The sequence below is a fragment of the Blennius ocellaris genome, assembly GCF_963422515.1.
Source record: "Blennius ocellaris genome assembly, chromosome: 16".
Classification (NCBI taxonomy): domain Eukaryota; kingdom Metazoa; phylum Chordata; class Actinopteri; order Blenniiformes; family Blenniidae; genus Blennius; species Blennius ocellaris.
This window is the reverse complement of record NC_137665.1, coordinates 15,445,570-15,466,293: the sequence shown is the minus strand read 5'-3', so window position 1 is coordinate 15,466,293 and position 20,724 is coordinate 15,445,570.

Below are 20,724 nucleotides of genomic sequence, written 5' to 3'. Positions count from 1 at the left end.
AACCAAAATGACAAAGGAATTTAGGATGTTTTTAAATGGGATAAAATTCTCATAGATTGTTCAATTAAATATTTATGATACAGTACACTGTAGGGGTTTTTCTTCTATTTATGAAAAATGGTGTGGTTTGTCATTTTCCCAAACAACAACTTAAAGGAACAGATAAAAAAATGTTCATTGTTGACCACGCTTTTGTCGAATGGAGTAACCTCACAGGTCAGCATCTGCGTCAGCAGGATCTTTAAAATAACTGAAGACACGTAATAAAGTGTGTAAAGGTACAAGTCAGGCTTTAAAAAAGCAATTTCAGATTTGTAAGAGAAGTTGTTGCCTATTGTAGCAACATGCCACAATGCAGCATACAATACAACAGTGTGGCTTATTATTTCCGAGTTGGGTAGAGACACCGGAGATATTGATTTGTGAATTGATCTTTTACAAAAAAGTTACATTCAGCCATCCACACATATTCATGCACATACTGAGATGTAGTTTCTTGAAACACCAACTAGGAAGAAGTCCGATCTATAGATGTAAATCAGACGAAGGGGATTTGAGGGCAAATGGACTTTGTCTGAAAAACAATAGCCAGGTCAGTCATCCAGCAGGTATCTGAACAAGCATGCCACAGGATTGTGTGAAGAAATTAGGAGAATAAGGAGAACATGCAAACTCATACAGTGACACGACATTTAGCATGAAGACGGTTTCTGTTTCACCAAAAGACATCACTGATCAAGGCAACAATTGCCTAAAATGACAAAAGATCAAGTTTAGATGACTCACTTGGTTGTAGTAGTTATGATGTCAGTTTGTTATTGAGAATTACTGGCAAATTGTTTCACACCCAAGAAAGGAAAGGTTTTCACCAGTAAATAATGTCTGAGAGTTCCTACTGCATCAGACAATTAGAAATGTCTCTTTCTATCGATGGCATGACAATATCTTTCATATTCCTGTGAGGAGGACCGAGTCAATTCAGGACTAACGAGGCGATCATCCTCCATCAACGATTCTAGTGAAACAGTAACAGCTCTGATGACAAATAAAACATGCCGGCATGCGTGTTTTGCGTGCATCTTGAGTGTGATCAGCTGAGGACAAGAACATCTCTTTATTTGTCTCTGTTCTCCACAGAGTGATTGGGCGCAGCGCTGAGCTGCCACAACCACAAAATGAAATGTGATACTACAGAGTTGGACGTGTTGGTGGAGAAAGTCATTAAATGTATCAAGATGCGACATCAAATAAACCAGAATTTGTTTTATAACCAAATAACACAATATGGAAGATGTTCAAAGATGTGGGAAGAGGTGTTGATGCTTTGAGCAGCACGATTTTGAAGGTATGAGAGAAGGTATGAAGGATCAAATGAGGAAATCCAAAAGGTGACGATGGTGGCAAAACTGATGACAAGTGGCTGGCAAAAAGAATTCATGAAGTTTGAGTCTGATGAGGTGATTGAATGAGAAACAATACAGAAAATCTTATTGTTATTATGAAGTCTGCATATAAACTTTGTGGGAAAATCTCATGAAAAGCATCTCACCACTATAGCAGCAGGTTCTCTGATAAAGGCTATGCATGTTTTCAATAATTAAAAATACATGTAATTTATAAACAATGCAATCACTTTTAGTCATTGTAAAACATAACGCATGTTGTACATTGATCTATTTACTAAAACCTCTTAGCAATTTGTCCATCCTATATTCCCTATTTCAGCCAGGCAAAGGTGTTAAATCGATACCATAGATTATTTTACCCGTCTGTCAAATATTATCCTCAGTGTGCATTTTAGGAGCTTTTACCTACGTATGTGTGAGCAAAATCAAGTGTGCACCCTTTTAACATAGCAGATCGTCGTCAGGGTGAGACAGCAGGTCTGCATGGAAAAGTAATGAGTGGAAAGCGCATGGAAACGTCAGTATTTGTGACGGAGCTAAAAATGCAACAATCACGTACAATATACCAAGTTGCTCAATAGTAGTTTGATCTAAATGATGATACACTGATTTTACATATATGCAAATACACGTACCTGTGTGCAAGCGCACACACACACACACACACACACACACACACACACACACACACACACACACACACACACACACACACACACACACACACACACACACACACACACACACACACACACACACACACACACACACACACACACACACAAACCCAGTGACACACAGAGTGAGACGGTTTCTTGCGAGTCCTGTCCAGGTCTATTAGGCAGGCATCAGGCATTCGCTGTGGGCCAGGCCTGGCCAGGCTCCCAGGTTAGAGGACGTCTCCTCCTGGCCCTCTCTTACCATCTGCTTCATCCAGAAGGCCTGCACTGGCAGGGGGGAGGAAGAGGAGGAGAAAGAGGCCCGACCCACCGAGTCCAACCCAGAGGAGGAGGAGACAGAGGGGCTGGAGTGGCCGGAGGGGCCGGAGGGCGGCGCGAGGAGTGCAGAGGGCCGAAGGTGTTCAAAGGGGTTGGGAAAGGTTGTTGGTGAGACAGGCGGGATGAGGATGCGGGGGGGGGGGGGGGGGGGAGTGGTGGGGTAGGGCAGGCCAGGGCTCGGGTACCCTGGGAGGAGGCATGGGGTTGTCTGTTACCTGTCCACCTTTAACCGAAGCCATCTGCTGCAGGGGGAGACAGGCAGAGGAGGCGGGAGACGAGAAGTACATGCCTGGAAAAGAAATACCGGTGAACATGTGACTGAAAGGAGCTGATGAAGGAGACGTGAATGTGTGTTCTGCTTTTAGGGTTTAATTTCACATGTAGGCATTTCTCTACTGATGCATGGTAATTGAGAAAAAGAAGCATTATTGAGGAAGAGACGACATATTAATGCAGGACTGAGTGGGAGAAGGGCTGAGGGAGGAGCAGGGGAAGATATGATTCTCTCTGCATGGATATGAGAGTTTAATTGGCCGCTTTCAGCTGGGCAGCTGCAGGTGCTGCTGCTGACGCAGGGAGTTTCGGGAAAAATTGAGTTTGAAGAAATGGGGGTCGGGGTGGGTGAATTTCCTCGGCGAGATGTGAGATGGGAGCGATATGGGAGAGGGACAAAGACACAGGCTGGGCACTTCATCTGAGCAATACTGTGTTTTCCCCCCTCAAATCCCATCACAAATTAAATGCAGCACGGAGTCGGTGTGCAGGCATCCCGGCCCTCATCCTCTGACATTACAGGTGACACTTCAGGAAGACGCAGCCAGAACACCCGGGGATACAGCTGATGTCGACCCGTGGCTGTGTGACACTGTGTCTCTCTTTCAGCAGCAGCTCCCTCCGAGTCAAACACAATGGACCTCACTGAAAGAAGCCATAACGGTGACAGTGAGAGACTTGGGTGGTGTGTGTGTGTGTGTGTGTGGGGGGGGGGGGACCGAGCGACAGACAGAGCTTAACAGTGGATTTACACAGAGAGCGAGTCATCCATCACACACCGAACCAGTTGATGTTAGAAAAGCTTGAGCTGCCCCCTCCAGACTGTGAGAACTCTATATCTTCATTGTCCTGATTACGCCTTCATTGCAACACCAAAATCACAAGGTGGAATGTTGAATAACTGAAAGGTCTTTGAAATGGAAAACACAAATAAAAGTCAATGTTTTTGTTGTAATTTTGTAATTTTGTTGACAATTTTCTTCCAAATAACTAGAGGAGTGGCTCCAAATGTGTTGCCCAGGACCCCTTCCCATGTGTCCTGAGGTTTTCCCTGTTCAGATTTTGTTAAAATTGGATTCGTGAATGCTCAAGAAAAAGCCATAAAAAAAAAACCAAAAAACTTGATGACTTGTAAAAATCACACTTTGAAGGTTCTTGCTTTTAATATCTGGACACACCAGTGTTTCGTTTCACTGCAACATTTGTGCAAATCAAACTGGAATGAAACATTTCCAACAACATGAACAAATAAATAATAAATAATAAAACACATTTTACTGAAACAAAATTACAACTAAAATAATAATTAAATGTCTTATTCTTATTGTTATTAACAATAACAATAACAATTAAATAAATATTGTATAAAGATTTCAAATATTTTACAGGACTGAGGCTGAAAAAAGGAAACCTGTGAGTCAGCACTGAGGGCAAAAAAATAACAAAGCGTTATGTAAGACTGGTCCTTAAAGGTGCACACACGTTTGAAAAGGCACCAAAACTGTTACCAACTCGAAAATATTATTCTTTGTAAACAAACTTCTGTTGAGTAAAAAAGCAAAAAGCAATCTGGTTACAAACATGCATTTATTTTATTCTACTGACAATCAGAATGAAAGGATCTGAACGTCTCATACTCAGTTACCTTCACCACACTTCCACTGATTCATTGACAGTTTGTCAGCAGGGAAATGTACCAAACCTTTGTAAAGCAAATGAGGGACGGAGATATTGTCTTTTTCAAGTGACAAATGCTTGTTTTTGAGGAGACAATTGGGGGAAAATGTTTTCTTTCAATCAAATGATGTCAAAATGAATCTAGTTTCTTCAAATTATACACTGCTGGGGGCAATTATCTTGATATCCAGACCCTCCTCTTGATTCCCGCCTATGGAGACGCCTTATCAACAAACAAAACTGACTGATGGAGGAAATTAATAACTTCATAAATACCAAGGTGATCTAAATTACTTTCGTCTCGAGCGCTTGGAAAGCTTGCGAAGCAGTCGTAGCTGTGGCTGCAGACATCATCAGAATGGGGTTGGGAAGGGAGGAGGCGGTCCTGACAGACCGGAGAATGACAGGACTCTCACTCACCGAGCACATCACCACAGGCGCCATGTCTCTGAGAAATGAACAGGAATTGATAGCGCTTCCTCGGAAGGAGCTCCAGGAGGAGTCCATTATATCGTTCGTCATACAGTTGTGGTGACACATCACAAAATGCATGCACCATTTCGCACAAATGAACATGTTTCTGAAATAAATTACATTGTTGTTCCTCTTTGGTGAGTCCTGATATGCTCACTGGACTCAGACCACAGCCACTTATTAAAATAGTCCATATCTGCAGCTGTAAACACTCTGTAGCTGCTTCTTTGAGATGTCGATTCATTTATGCTTGCTGACAGCAGCATCTGTGATTTGTTTGAAACTCTGGAATCGCCTGCTTTAAGTGACTGGAAACCAAGTCTAATGTGACGTGTTTGTCGGGCAAAATCACTTCAAGAGTTGTACCACTTTAAAGACCCAAAGAGGCTTATGGATTGGCTCAAACTCTTTGCCCTTTTAAGCAGCTCAGAGACAGAAAACAGCGCCGGGCAGCTGAGCTACCACACCTCATTCTCATTTTAAAACATGCGGATACTGCCCCCGGGCCATTTTTTTTTTTACTTCCATGGCTTCATTAGATCTTTTTGTCCACTCACATTTAAAAAGTTAAATTTTTTAAGTTTTCATTCTGACAAGAGGTCAAATATGAGGGAGTGAAAGGTGGAGGTCAGAACATAATGTATCATGTGTAGGAGGAGGGCAGATTTCTTCATCTTGCTCTGATAGTCACCAATAGAGGTCAGTAACAACACATATACCCCTATGAAGGTAAGACCCTTTAGAATAGAATATTCCACAAAACAATACAGATCAGAAACGTTTTGCAAATAAGCGTAAAATTAAGGGAACACATGAAAAAATATCTTGATTTATAATTTTGTAGTGAGTGGAATTATCTCAAAGTTAACTATCTGGTTTGTTTAGCAAAAAACAAACTAAGTGTATGCTAATAAATCCAGTAAATGCTAAATATCATTTGTAATAGCTTGTGACAGCTCAAGAATGTAAGTAACATCACATAGCTGCTTATTCGCATCTGCCTTTTTAGGGCTAAGACGCTAAGGCCCCGTTTACATGACAACATTTAAAGTGAAAATACATCATTTTTGTTTTAGTTTCAGAAAAGCTTTGCATTTCATCAGCAGCATTTTGAAAATTATGTCTGTTTACATGAAACGGCAGAAATGCAATGTAGTTATCATGCCAGGTCATGAGTTGGTGCTGTTGGTTGTTTTTGTGATGAAACCACACATACATGAACGCAGAGAACAATACGCTATAAACATTAATAATGGCAAGTCAACGGACATCCGTATGGTAAGATGACCAAGTTGGATTGATATTCTGGGTGATGCTCATAATTAAACCACCAAGTCCCAGGAGAATATAGACTAGGAGTCTTGACACGCTGGAGGCCGCCATTGTTGTCATTGTCCATCTACTTGTGCATGACACAAGAGCTATTTTCCAAACCTATAGTGCAAAACTCAAAACGAAATATTCTTGTAGAACACTAATGTTTAGTGGATTGAGTAGATTTTCTCCAGGTACTTCAGTTTCCTCCCAGTGTCGAAAATCATGCATATGAGGTTAATTGGCAACTAAAATTGTCCATTGGTGTGAATATGAGCGTGTCATTGTGCCTTTCTGTTTGCTCTGTGGGAGACTGGCCACCTGTTTGAGGCGTATCTGTCTTCACCCCCAGTTAGACAGGATGGACTTCAGTCCCCCATGATCCTGTCTTAGAGGTGTACAAACACTAACTTACCTTTTGGCTTTAAGACTCAAGCGCCAAACACAAAATTCTAAAATTCGGATAACTGTTCCTCGGAATGGTCTTCGATTGGAATTTTGCATCACATTTTCACAATCCAAAGTTTTCCACCTCCAATTGGGAGTTGTTTTTTGGATGAGCTGAATCACAATTTCAAACCACAGCTCTGAGAACAGAAAGCCTCATTGTTCTCGCTGTGATATTTTCGCTTCTCCAGAAAGTTTGAGCACCAGAGACAACGCCACGCTTTCCATTTTCCCAATCTAAGTGCCATTTGTACCAAATAAACTGAACAGCATAAGAAAAATCAGAGCTCCTCTGACAGACAGACACAGGAATCTGCGGACACCCTCTGATTGATGGGGATATCAAAGCTTCTCTGAGATTTTTTTCTTTTCTTTTTCTGGGAGTCTTCACATTCAAATCAGCGTCGATGAAAGTTTGACGTCCTGATCCACAGTTTTGCAAACCCCTGCAGAAGTGCAATGTAAACCTTTTTTGTGCGAATTGTCCCTTTAGCTGCGGCGCTTATGCAAACAGTGCTTTTCAGGCTTTTTTCCCAAACACACAGAAGTTGAGTCAACTTCCTGATAGATGGAGCTGACAGATGAGGGGCCATGAGCCTCCCAGCCGGTGGGCAGTGGCGCTGCCAGGCATGGCTGGTGATATCCGTCTTTTTAGCATCTCTCCCCCGCTGCGCCACAATTAGCAGTCATTAGCAGCTCTGGGGAATGTCGGGGGGTTTAAAGGGGTTGGGGAGGCGCTGAGGTAGGGGACGGACTCCAGCAGCATGGCGAGAGTTTACAGTGCTAATCAGGTCTGCTTCTACATCACTGAACGCTTCTGATCCACACCCACACAGCAAACACACGCGTTTATTGTTTTTTATGGTGAGCAGCACAGCCACAAAATAAGCTGCAACGTGCACACGCCGCCTGTCATGTAAAGATTGAAGCCGATGAGATGGAGTACTTAACACAGTCTAGAAATCCCGGAGGATCAATACTTAGCCAGAGTTATTACTCAGTGTATTCCATTTCTATTGGCACTGCGGCTCTGAGAAGCCACCCAAAATGAACCGTGCAAAATTGGTGTCAAAGGTGACTCGGCACTGAAAGAAGCATAAAAGACAGCAAAAGCAAACAGGAGCAGAATGCAGGCGGGTTAGCGTCCCACTAATAGCATGAGGCTCAACGACGACAGGTAAAATTACATTAACGCGTCGAAGGAAGCTGCAGAGAACGAGCCAGTTTGCCTTTGCCTCAAAAGGCGGAGCGAAGCTTGTCCTCTGCCGCGGCCCCTTCCCGGCTCCCTGAGTGGCGGGGAGGGCGCCATCTCTTCCCCCCTCGCTGTGATTTGTGCAGCCGATCACAGAGGCGGCCACTTTTACAGCTGCTATATTGTCAGGGCTAAGCGAGATGTGGCATGTGGAGCCACTGCTGTGTGTATTTCTCTGAGCGTGTGCCGGGTTGTGTAGCTTTCTGTGAAAGGAAGACATTAATTTGCTGTATCATTTCATGCTGGGACAGTCACACCCCTCCCTGTGCACTTTTTTTTTAAGCTCTAAAGCTATAGCTCTATAGCTGGCCTGTCTGCCATAATAAACAGCTCGCTTTGGAACTGAATTTAAACCAGGGCCATATTGCATATTTCGGTACATGAGAGGAGGGGGGCTGAGAGGGAAACACATCAATAAAGATGACACCGTTTAAGAGGCAGACAACCTTTACAAAAGAGCGGCGGGTTTAATGGGCTGGCCGCTTGGCTCATAAACCACGGCCGCATCCGACTGCAACAGACACCAAGAGGCGGCTTTTACTCAAGGCTGCCGCAGAGAAATGTTGCCACTCGAGATGCAGCGCCGGGTGTCTTTGCATGAGTGAGTCATGAGGCACAACTTCAAGACAACACACAATCTAAAACCCAAGTAATACTAAAGCCGACTGAAGGAGTGGTCGCGAAACAGAGTTTTGCCAAGCAAAGAACACCTAATAACTACAACATGCAGACAGCCTGCTGTGTTTAGTCTGTTGTTATGTGCTGCTCTTGGTGCGACAGGCCTGTTGCATAATGGCGAGAGCAATCAGAAGGGAAGCAGCAATCAAGTACTATTTATTTTACATGGAGTGCAGCTGCGTTTCTATAAGAAACATAATTCACACCCAACTGTGCTACTGCATGTTAGTAGAGCCTGCAAACATTCATTATAAACATTCAAAATACAATCCGGTTTGATAAAGTAGAATTGCTCCAAAGTGATGAAAAAAATCAACTGTGGAGGAATATTGTAAACGGTATAATATAATGAGGACACGCTCACAAAATGCATCAGAGAAACACAGTGACCATGATTGTGATCAGTTCACCTTTCAGAGTGAATGAGTGTTATTTCCCATCTGATGCTTCATCCAGTTCAGGTCTGTGTGGAATTAGAGCCAATCCCAAATCAACCAGTGAGCGCAAAGCAGCACATGTGAACAACAATGGAGGGGTGACGGCCGATGAAGTAATTTAATATTGTGGGCAAGTTGAGAGCGACGATCGTCACGACCGATCAGCAACAGTGACAGAAAGTGCCGTGGAACGGCGTCTATAGATAAATGGAGTTCAGCATCCATACATAAAACACATCTCCATCTAGAACATAAATGATTCTGTAGTTCAAACTTTTTCATTAGTTCAGAAACACTTCTTCAAACAATTTGTTTGATACTAAAAAAGAAGCAGCATGTAAAGACTAATGCTCATTAAAAAATGGACTGAAATACTCTTGTGTTATCAGATTATCCAATGTTTTTAAATGCTTCTCTGGAACCAGAAATGTGGTGTCTTGCAGACCAAGGAGCAAAGGAACAAGGATCTTTGATGATTTGTCTGCAGCTTGGACATGAAATAAGTTTATCAACGCTGAATTATATACAGAGGTTTTTGAACATCTGTTTACATCATGTAGAAAAAGATCAGTTTCAACAAGACAATACTAAACTACTAAACCGAAACAATCATTATGCTAAAAGATGTTGATGCCACACAATAGTAAACATGATTCTGTCCCAACTAGTTTGGATCCATCAAATCTGAAAGATGCCAGTATATTTTTAGTGAAGTTGTAAAAATTCTTTATTTTAATATCAAACAATGTTCAATTGTGGCAAAATAAGTGATTTACTATCTTTGCTACGCCTTCAGTTTACATTTACACCTGACTAAGTGTGTAAAGGTGTCATTTCTTCCTACAAAACCAAGAGATAAAAACCAAAAACTAAAAGAACTGTACTGAGTTGACTGTTCTTGACGTTGAGATTCACTGTAGCTCAAAAACCATTAAAAACAGATTGAACTGTTTCTTCATTATAGAAATAATGAGCAGCAGTGTTCATTTAAAACAGCCCCGCAGACTAATAACAATGATCACTCTCACTGTCTCGGGATAGCAGTTCCCTCCGAAGTGCCATCTAAGCAGAGCTCATGAATTTCTATGTGTTTTAAAGCCAAGATAAACATAAAAATAAAAGCACTTGGCAAGGAAGATGACAGTCATTGACTTGCCCTTGTTTTGTCTTGTTGTCATCACACAGTTATGTAAAACTTCCAAAAGAGGCTGTTGCCACATAAAAATTGTGAATGATATGAAAACATGTCAGGTATTTTTTATTTTTTATTTTTTTTACTTAATGGAGTATTTTTCTGCTACGAGATGTTTGCTGTTTCAGAGTTACAAAGAGTCTTGGTTTAACTTTGCTTTTCACACCAAAACTGCTCACAACAAAGTGAAACACATTTGCCAAGGTGTCTGGTTTTATTTCACTTTCACCAAATTGCCCCCGAATCTATTGAGGAGAACCATCTCGGAACACACTCTCATCACAAACCACAGCATTGTGTAAGTGACTGCAACTGACAGTGCCAACCACAGCTCCATTAATCATTTACAGTCTTTCATTCAAGGTTAATTACTGTAACCAAATGAGTGCGGAGATTGTTACCTTGGCCAGGGTCAGATGATCCGTCTTTTTCGTAGCAGCCGAGAACAAAGTGCTGAGATATTTCACAAATGAGTGATCAGTGTAATGTGTAATAACCCAACGGTCGCAGACGACTCAGAAAGCCACCGGAATGTCTACAAGTAGACGCTGTCGTTTGGATGTAAATGCATGCAAATGCATGCGGAACCAGACTGTGACCCCAACTCACCAGACACGCGAGCCGTAAATATCCTAAATTTCCCAAAGTTTTCAGTATCTCCTGCTTTGCCACCTGCCAAAAACACTCAAGGTTTTTCTCATTAATATGCAAATGTGGGGGGAATCAGATTTGTGTGTTGGATTGAATTAATCCCTGCCACCCCTCTCGCTTGTGCTGTAATCACAAATTACAGACAGGCGTCTGACAGTAGGCTAAAGCTTTGAATCCTGTCAGAGGGTCTTTTACCTCGGGGGAGAAATCCCAATCAACACAACTGGTCAGACGCCGGGATACAGCGGCGGCATAGTAATTTAGCACATCCGCTGTCAGTTTCAAAGGGATATTAATTTTCTCCTTTCTCTTTTCCTTATCTCCCTCCCGTTCGTGTAGCATCACCGCGGAGCAGCAGCAGCAGTCGGCCCGAGCCGCGGCCGCCTTCATGACGTGTTAATCAGCGGGCAATTTGTTCACACTGAACAAGGCGGATGTTGGGAGAGATAAAATGCTTCTAGTAGTAGAAGGCAGGAGGCAGGAGGCAGGAGAGCTCTTGTGTCATACGGAGAATTGACTCTGGTTCGATTTGGTTAGAACTGATAAAATGTTAGAGCATCTTCTGCCTACGGACTTCAGCTGAACTTTGGAAGAGTGAATCAGTCAACAGCTCAGCCGATGTGTCACAACAACACTCCAAAAATACATCTACGGGAATGTTATCAATCAGATTAATTGTTGGAGAATGAAGCATCGCCTCGTCTTTTCAAACAGTTGGTTCATTTCTGTGATTGATATGATATTGCTTAATATGTAGATGCAGGAAATAATACAGGTCCCGAAACTCTTTAGGATGTAGCCAGTAGCATATAGCACGGCTCACAGTAAAATCCTCCCAGTTAAACTAATGAGCAACATCCAGCTACCTCTGCTGCTCAAAATGTCTTGTTACTAAATTGCTGGTGTCAAACTATCTTTTACCTTCTCTTGACATTTTGGCAGAACAAAGTCTGCCTTACGTTTCAAAGAATCTCCAAACCGCTGACATTACTTGTCCTCTCTTTCATACCTGCGGGCGACGTTACTGACACCACGTAACACATTGGGGAGCTTTCATAAAAATAAAAACAAAACAAAACAAAACACTATTGACACTATCATGTGCTAAGAAATCAATAATATCCTTATGAATATGTTGGAGAAGAAACTTGTGTTATTGTGAGTCATATCATACTACACTAATATTCCTATTAAAATTATAATACTAACTCGTGTTTTCATTGGTTGTTTTTGAGAAAAAGTTCTTCATCTCAATTTCACCTGTAAAACAGATGAACCTACTTTACACCATGCTTTATGCTTTAATCATGCATTTCTCTCTGCGCGTATCAGTCACGCACCTGACACCGAACCCCGTGTAAAGCCTAATTTAATGGAATGCACAATTGCCGCTCCTACGTGATTTCGCAGAGATCCAGATGGTTGCGTGATAAAATAATAAAACGACATGAACATCCACCTGCACGAAGAGTGTCAAATAAGCTCCGTAGACTGGTGAGATATTCATAAGCCGCGTCGCACAGGCGAGTGAAAGTGTGATCTCCCTTGTGAACGTCATCAGTAGTTACATCTGCGAGAGAGCAGAGGCAGCAAGAGGGGAAAATATAGCACGCCTCATTCACATGACAAAGGGGGGGACAGACAATGGGCGTAGCGGCATTATTTCAGCTCCCCTCTGACGGCGCTCTAATTCAATGAGGCACACTCGGAGTGCGTCTCTGTCTCACTGTGTCTGCAGCAAGGTCAATCTGCAAACACAAGGGCACGCACAGGAAACAACATCCAAACAAAGCCAGGCCTTGTAAAGGGGCGGAGGGGAAAATAGAAAAAAGAAAAAGTGAGATTACAAACCACCAACAGTGCAAACAAGGAAGGCTGCGCTGGCAGCCCCCAATATCCCCATAATTAAACCGTAATAGCAGACATGCTGTAAACAACGTTTGCTGTGCAGAGAGTGGTAATAGCATTTTACCGAGGAGACGACTCGGCCAGATTATTAAACGCCGTCGCTCACCTCCCCCGATGTGCTAAAGTGCGACACTGCAAACACCGCTATCATTGTCGGGGCAACAACAGCCAGGCGACAACAACAAGCTTTCAAACAAACACAAACACACACACACACACACACACACACACACACACACACACACACACACACACACACACACACACACGCACACAGACTTGGAGAGAGTGTAACTCCAGCCTCTTGGCTTCACCACGTCCTTCCTCCCTCCATCTGTCTGTCACTACAGACACACCATTCCAGGCAGCAGTCGCCTGGCAACATGGCTCAGACTCTGAACATATTTCCCAGCTCGGGTAAGATATACACTTTCAGCTTCAGTGTTATTTCATTAGAAGCGAGCATGTGGGTTTGTGTTTCTGCATCTCTGTCTCCAGCCACCTGCTTTTATTGGAGCCTGCCCCCGGAGTGTTTGCTGGGGGAATATTAAAGAGACGAGTGCCGTTGAACGGGATATTATAACATAATTAGCAGGGGTTCTGGGCTGGCACACCGCACGAAAACAGATGGCCTGCTAATTCTATTAGCGGGACAAAAATGACCGCGTAGCTTTTAGCGCTGGCGGAGAGCGATGACCTTCAAGCCCCTGGAAGTGGCCCGGTGCACAGAGCCCCAAACGACTACAAGGAACTCTCAGCGACCCCTCACACACAGCATTAGACTGTTTATGAACTGGCAACAACTGAGTGAGGAAATCTGGGAAAAAGCAAAAAAAAAGCAAAGGCTCTATATAATTCGGCTTTCATGACTTATGTGCAAAACATGAAGATTGATTTTCCCCCTAAAGGATTCAACAAAACAACACGCTGAAATATAGTTCAAGATGAGAGCAAATAAGTTCAAAACAACAGTCGGACATCGGTGTGACTTTTGCATCTGTAATGGAGCTTTTGTATTTGCGATGCGACTTTTATTTTTGGTTTATGACCCTTTATCACAACTACCTTTTATATTTGTGTAGCAAGTTTTGATTTCTGGTGTAGATTCTGTATTTCCACTGCAGCTTTCACATTTCTATTACAACTATTGTATTTGTGAGCCACCTTTTCCATTTGTACTGTGACTTTAGTTCTTTTTTTTCACTTCAGCTTTTGTATTTGTTTCCTGATTTTTGCATTTGTTCTGTGACCCTTGTCCCAGCTTGGGCTGCAGCTTTTGTATTTGTTAGGCAGCTTTTGGGTTGTTTTTATCTTGAATTGCAACTTTTGCATTCATTTTGTGACTTTTGCATTTGTGTTGTGACCCTTGTCACAGACATGTAATGCAGCATCTGTATTTGTATTATGGCTGCTTTTTTATCACGCAGTTTTTTACATCTGTATTGCGTCTATTGTATTTGTATTCATGCTGCAACATTTGTACTCGTATTATGGCTTCTGTATTTATGATAAAGTTTTTGTATTTCATCCATCCATTCATCATTTTCCTTTATTCTACATCCTGTCATTTGTGAGGCAGCTGTTGTATCTGTATTGTCACTTTTGCACTTCTGTCTTCTGTCTCTTGTATTTATGAAACAGCTTTTGCATTTGTGATATAGGACTTTTTGCCACCTGTATTTGTAGCCAAACCAAATTGACATTGTTGAGTCAAAACAGTGCGTATTGGTGTCGTGACCTTTGTATTCTTGTTTCGATTCCGTTTGTATTTGTAACGGAACTGAGTTGACAGTGATGAGATGTACAGTAGAGCAGAATAAAGAAGATGAGTTTTCGCTTAAATGCCATTCATGTTGTTGCATCTGTATTTGTCCTGTGATTTTTAGCAGCTCTCGACTTGTTGTCGCATGTATCATATCTGTGTTGCAGCTTTTGCTGTATGGCGACCCTCTGGGGATTTAAGGGAGAATGTCTTCATAGAAAAAGATGGGCAACAAGATCAATATATTCTTTACTATCTATACAGGCAAAGTACAGGTGCACTAATAATACATTGTTTTTCTATTTATTGCAATCATTATTCAAGATAGACTGAAAAGTGTGCAGCAGAGCACTCAAAGCTTGTAGAAGTCAGTACTGGTGCACAAAATAGGGCAGCCCATCGAAAGCGATATATAAAAACAACACAAAACTGAAATTAGCATAAATCCGGGGAGCCTATTAAATGAAAATATAAAAGAGCAGTCTGCGGCAGCACGGACTGCCTTGCAGAGCTTTGTGATATATTATAATGATGGTGTGGCAGCGTTCAACAGTTCCCTCTTTCCATTTTCTAAAAGGTCAGTACTGTCACGACAGTCAGCAGCGCAAATTTTCTTGTCAAGTCTGTTTTGCCTCGGTGGGAGAACACACGCATCGCATCAGTTCCACTTTGTTGGGACATTTTGAGGCGCTTACAAAAATCATGGTGGTCAAGCTATTGAGCTAGAAGCAACACAAGAGCCACAGTTTTAACTGTAGCTGTACAAGATCCTCTTATGATTAACTGGGGCGGAGCTTCTTGATGTCCATAGCATATTGTTCTATGTTTGTGTGGCAGAAAAACAACCAAGAGCACCAACTCATGGCCCAACATAAAAACTACATTAATTTCACTGTTTCTGTCACTTCTGTGTAAACGGACATTGTTTTCAAAATGTAGTCATATAAATGTAAAACTTTTCTGGAATGAAAACAACACGTTTGAAACATATAAATGGCCTAAATAAGTTTCTAGATGTCCAAACATTAATAAAACTTTACATTCCACCCCAATCTTTGGTGTTTTTTTGCCTGTCAACCTAATGTTTGCTCGCTAACGAAGAAAAAATGAACAACAAACATGAAGTACAAACATTGAGGAAACTTTCTAAATAAAAGTAATTGTGTTGCATTGTATGGATCCATTCGCAGGTTCGTCAGGGGAGCCGAAGGGCTGCGTGCGGTATAAAGTCCCGGTCAGGACTACAGACTGGGTGAACATACCTCATGTGGGTAATTAAACATTTTTTTATTGCAGTTTTGTTTCACTTTTATAAAAGAGGAGAAAAGATGTAACCACATGGGTTCATCTATTTAGCATTAGAATGGAAAGTAGAATCATACATATTGCCACAGTCACTTCTTGTTCTTACATTCATTCTATTCAATTTAATATCCCTTTTTTCCCCATCACAATGCTATCAGAGCGTTAACCCTCACATTTTGAATGATTAAAAAAAAAAATCCTTCTTTATGTTTTTATTACAAAACCTGGAGGGAAAGGTATGAATTTTGAGTAGAACTGCCTGTGATTTCAACCCGTTCAAAGCGCTTTTGTATTGATGATACTGAGTCCGTGGCGAGGATCCGAGGCTTGGCCGTCCACATGCAGCCTCGGTCCCCTCGCCGCCGTCCTCACACCCACCCGCTTTTCATCTTCACCTCAGACCCCGGCGTCCTCCCTCCCGGGATTCAATAGGCCATCCTTCATCCTTCATTTCTCAGAAGATTCCATTTACCTTCTCTATATATTTTACTGACACGTTTTCCAGCCCTTTTTTTGGGGCTTTTTTCGCTTTTGCTTTCAGCCGCCGCCTCCTTTCCTTCCTCCACCACCGTCCCTTTGCTGTCCGTCTCCCTCTAAAGCAATCATCCTTCTTCCTTTCCCGCTTTATTTACATGACACCGGGGTTTCTTCAGAGGCTGCTGCGAATGGCAAAAGGCAGGCTTTTACAAAACGGTTCAGGTTTAATATCTTCCCCATGCTTTTCATCACAACCCGGGAGCTTCATAGCAGAACTAACAGTCCTCTCGTAATCGCATTGTCCTTCTGTAAATATCACGGGCCCAGTCTCATCTTTATTTTATTACCACCTTTATCACTAAAGACCCCCGGTGTGGACCAATATCGTTTAGGCAGGAGGGCCAGCCGGTGCCAATCTTGTACCATCCACCCCTGCCCTGCATGAAAAACCACATGTGAAACATGGAGCATCTCTTCAGTCTGCTGTAAAATCCAAGCAGGGCTCTTATTGTGCTCTGGATCCAGCAAAAACACCAATCAGAAAAACAATATTTACTGAAATGAGGAAGAAGAAGGAAAAAGAAAAACTCCCTGCCTTGAAGGATTTAGTGCAAATAAGCGTGAAACATAAAACAGGTTTCTAACAAAGTTTGTGGTGTCAACTTTTTGTTTGGAAATTTTCCGTCATTTTAGTGCTGTTTATGCCTCAATGACACACACGCGCGCACGCACACACACACACGCACGCACGCACGCACGCACGCATACACACACACACACACACACACACACACACACACACGCTCGCACGCACGCATACACACACACACACACACACACACACACACACACACACACACACACACACACACACACACACACACACACACACACACACACACACACACACACACACACACACACACGGAAGAAAAGCCATTCATTCTTTTTTGATATGCATAGTGGAATAATCCCTCCAAACAATTACAGAAGAGGGAAATTGTCCTCAGACTTCAGCTCAATTTACAAAGCGCTACAGACACTCAAAGACTGTGGGAAGCTATTTTTATCTCACCACAGCAGAACATGCAGCCCGGATGGTAAAGACTGCACCGCGTTGGGTGTGATGGCAGAGTGAGCTGTTGGGTCATCTGGATTCTTACACTGAGCTCTGAGTTCTTACTCTTTGACTTACATGATTCATCTGTTCACACTATCTAATTGAATATAAAGCCACTCCTTAGACACAAACGTCTCCGAGGCAAATGGTGAAGAGAACACCAAACAGTTTGGTATCTGTGGACGGACAGATGCGCGTGTTACATCTGTGTCTATACTGGTTCTTTTTCCCTGGAGCCCCCCGGGTTGAAGAAAAGCGGCAGACCACCCTGTCTTCTGTGTCTTATTTGTTCAAACATTACAATGAAGACACATCTTCTCTGGACGCTACAAAGTCTGTGAGCATGGTTGTCATTGACATGTGAACATCTAATTTTGAGGACTTCCAGAAGGTTCTAAAGCGGGGTGACAAACACATTCAGATCAGGGACGACTTGAAGTAAATTTTCACCTTGAGTCGGCTGGACCTGTGAAGTAGTGCCATAATTACATAATTACATAATAACATTCTTTTTAATTTTTTTAAATCAATGATTTCTTTGAATGTTTTACCGTTTGGTTTGGCGGCCTAGTTGGAGCTCTTGCCGGCAGGTTTTGACCCACAGGCCTGATGTTTGACACCCTTGTTTTAGGGGTCATTGGTGTGTGAATGTGTGTATGAGCGGGTAAATGTGATAAAGATTGTAAAATGCATTGGGGGCTGTTTAATCAATGGAAAAAGCATTATAAGTGAACTCCACACACGCCGCCATGAGAGGCGTTCAGGGACTGTAGGCCACCACCAAAATGCTCAGGGCTCAGCAGACGATAGTTATCCATATAAATTGCTGCTTTATAATAATAATAAATGGCAAATTGTTACTTGGAAGGTTTTCTTTAATTTTTTTATTTTAAATTGCCCCTTTCAGTTAGTTCCATTCTTGTAGTCCGACTGTCATGTGACATATTATTTAAAGCTGTTAATGCATCACAGGTACTACGGATGAAGGACATTAAATCAGGATTGATAGTGAGGTATTGAATAGCACTTCTATCATACTGCTGTAAAAGTCAACATAGGTAACAGGCTCAGTGACCTGGACTTCAAGGGTTTCCACTTCCAATGAAAGTAGAAAGTCACAAGCCTGATTGAATGTCAGTGACAGTAACTGAAGTAAAAATGTAATTATACAAATGCATTACTAGAATTTAATAATTCAACAAAACTAACTCTTGCTTGACTCTGAGTTCAACATTTATATAAAACTGCTTTTTGACTTGACCTGTAGCTTATTTCAGAGTTATGACCTACAGGCAGACTACAGAGGAGATGGGTTTGAACCTGGTTCAGGTTAAAATATTCTCATTTCGCTACACTGGCTTTGAGTAATACATCTAATTTCTTGGTGGATTCAAACACAAGTGTGTGAAATCCCCTCCTGCTGCTGCAGTTAAAATAATGGATGTGCACACACAGTCACACTGGGTGTTCACATGACCGGAGCACTTCTGACAGTCCTTGTCCCCACATCACCGCCCCTCCCCTTAAGTCTGCCTCAATCCAGTGGGATCCGCTGCTCCGGGTGGGGGCTCAGGCATCTGCAGAACCAGAAGGATTCAATACCAGCAGCTCCATTTATAGCAGAGCTGCATTTAAGCATCACCATGAGTCATGAATAAAACTAATCATCAAGTTTTCACTATTTCCTTAATGAAATAAATATTGCTTCTGAAAAAACTCCCTTCTGGTAGGATATTTTATGTGTAAGGAACAGAACATAGAGAACAACAAGACAAAAAAAATGCAGTGGGTGTTTTTTTTTTAAGTTTCAGGATTTAACTGTAGTCAAATTTGTAAAAAAAAAAAAAAAATACAGACAAATCAGAGACAATAGAATATGATGACCAATTAAATCATTGAGAGAGGGATTTAATATTTACTTTGAATTGAGGACATTAGCTGTTATTGCCTTAAGAAACACAAATAATAAAAAAAATGTTTGAAAGGTTTAAGCTGAATTGTTATCACACGCACGTACGCATTAATTTCTAACTTTTCACTGACTGGCTCAAGTGCATAAAAAAACAGCACATGCGATGCACATGACTCGTGCACATACACACAACTTTTCTTTTCACACTCCTCTTGAACTTCCACAGAGGCTGAACAGATGTTTTGTCCGACCGAGATCTGAGCGGCGTGTTTTCTTCAGCATGCAGGCAAAAAAGCTTTTTTTAAAAGAAAACAAGAGGAGAGAAAAGTTTGAACAAAGCAGAGAATTCCCATCAGACTCCATGTCAGCTGTTCTAAGCAGTCCATCAACAAGCAGGCACACACACACACACACACACACACACACACACACACACACACACACACACACACACACACACACACACACACACACACACACACACACACACACATGCGCCAGCAGTGCTCAGCAGGAGCCGCAGTGCTTCCTGATGAAGGGACACGCGTCACATGTGCACGCAGTCATGAGAGGCGTCTCTGAAGCTGAAGTCCTTCATTATAATCAACTGGTGCAACCTCTCCCCACTGTTTCTGCTGCGTGGCGTGCGCCGTGTTGTCAGCTGTTTATTAGTGAATCCCCACTGGAGCGGCGCATGTATCGGCGCAGTGAGCGACTCAACCTACTTATGGCGAGGCCACTTTGCAGAAGCTTCCACAAAGTGCTGTTAGCTGTGTTTTTCTGCCTGAAATGTGGAGTCTCCACACACACACACACACACACACACACACACACACACACACACACACACACACACACACACACACACACACACACACACACACACACACACACACACACACTCACACACACACACACACACACACACACACACACACAAAAACTTTAGCATTGATGCAGAAATTAAAAGTCATGAAAAGTTATGGTTTGCAACTTTAATCTGTGCGGGAGAGGAAATATGTTTAAACTCCAGACAGAGTGCAATTACACAGTTGAAATTAGCAGCAATGAAGCAGTGCTGCGTATTGTACAAGGCGTCCTGCTCGTAGTCATTAGCCGGAGCGACAGCACAATGATGATTATTATTCCCATCGTCGCACACATGCCTCTGCACAGCTACTGTAATGCATTCCTTTATTTATTCACGTCCGATCTCACAGTTCATTACCACAACACACATCATCCCGTGTCACCTTTTTCAGAAAACAATCAAATCCCCCCCCCCCCCCCCCAAAAAAAAGAGGAGAAATTACTGACCATGGCAGAGTGTTATAACACACACCTGCAGCAGGGAAGGCTTCGCTCGATTGACAGAGAGGGGAGACTTTGTTTTGTTGTGACATTCTGCCGCCTGTGTCGTAATGATTTTGCACGCTGTTTT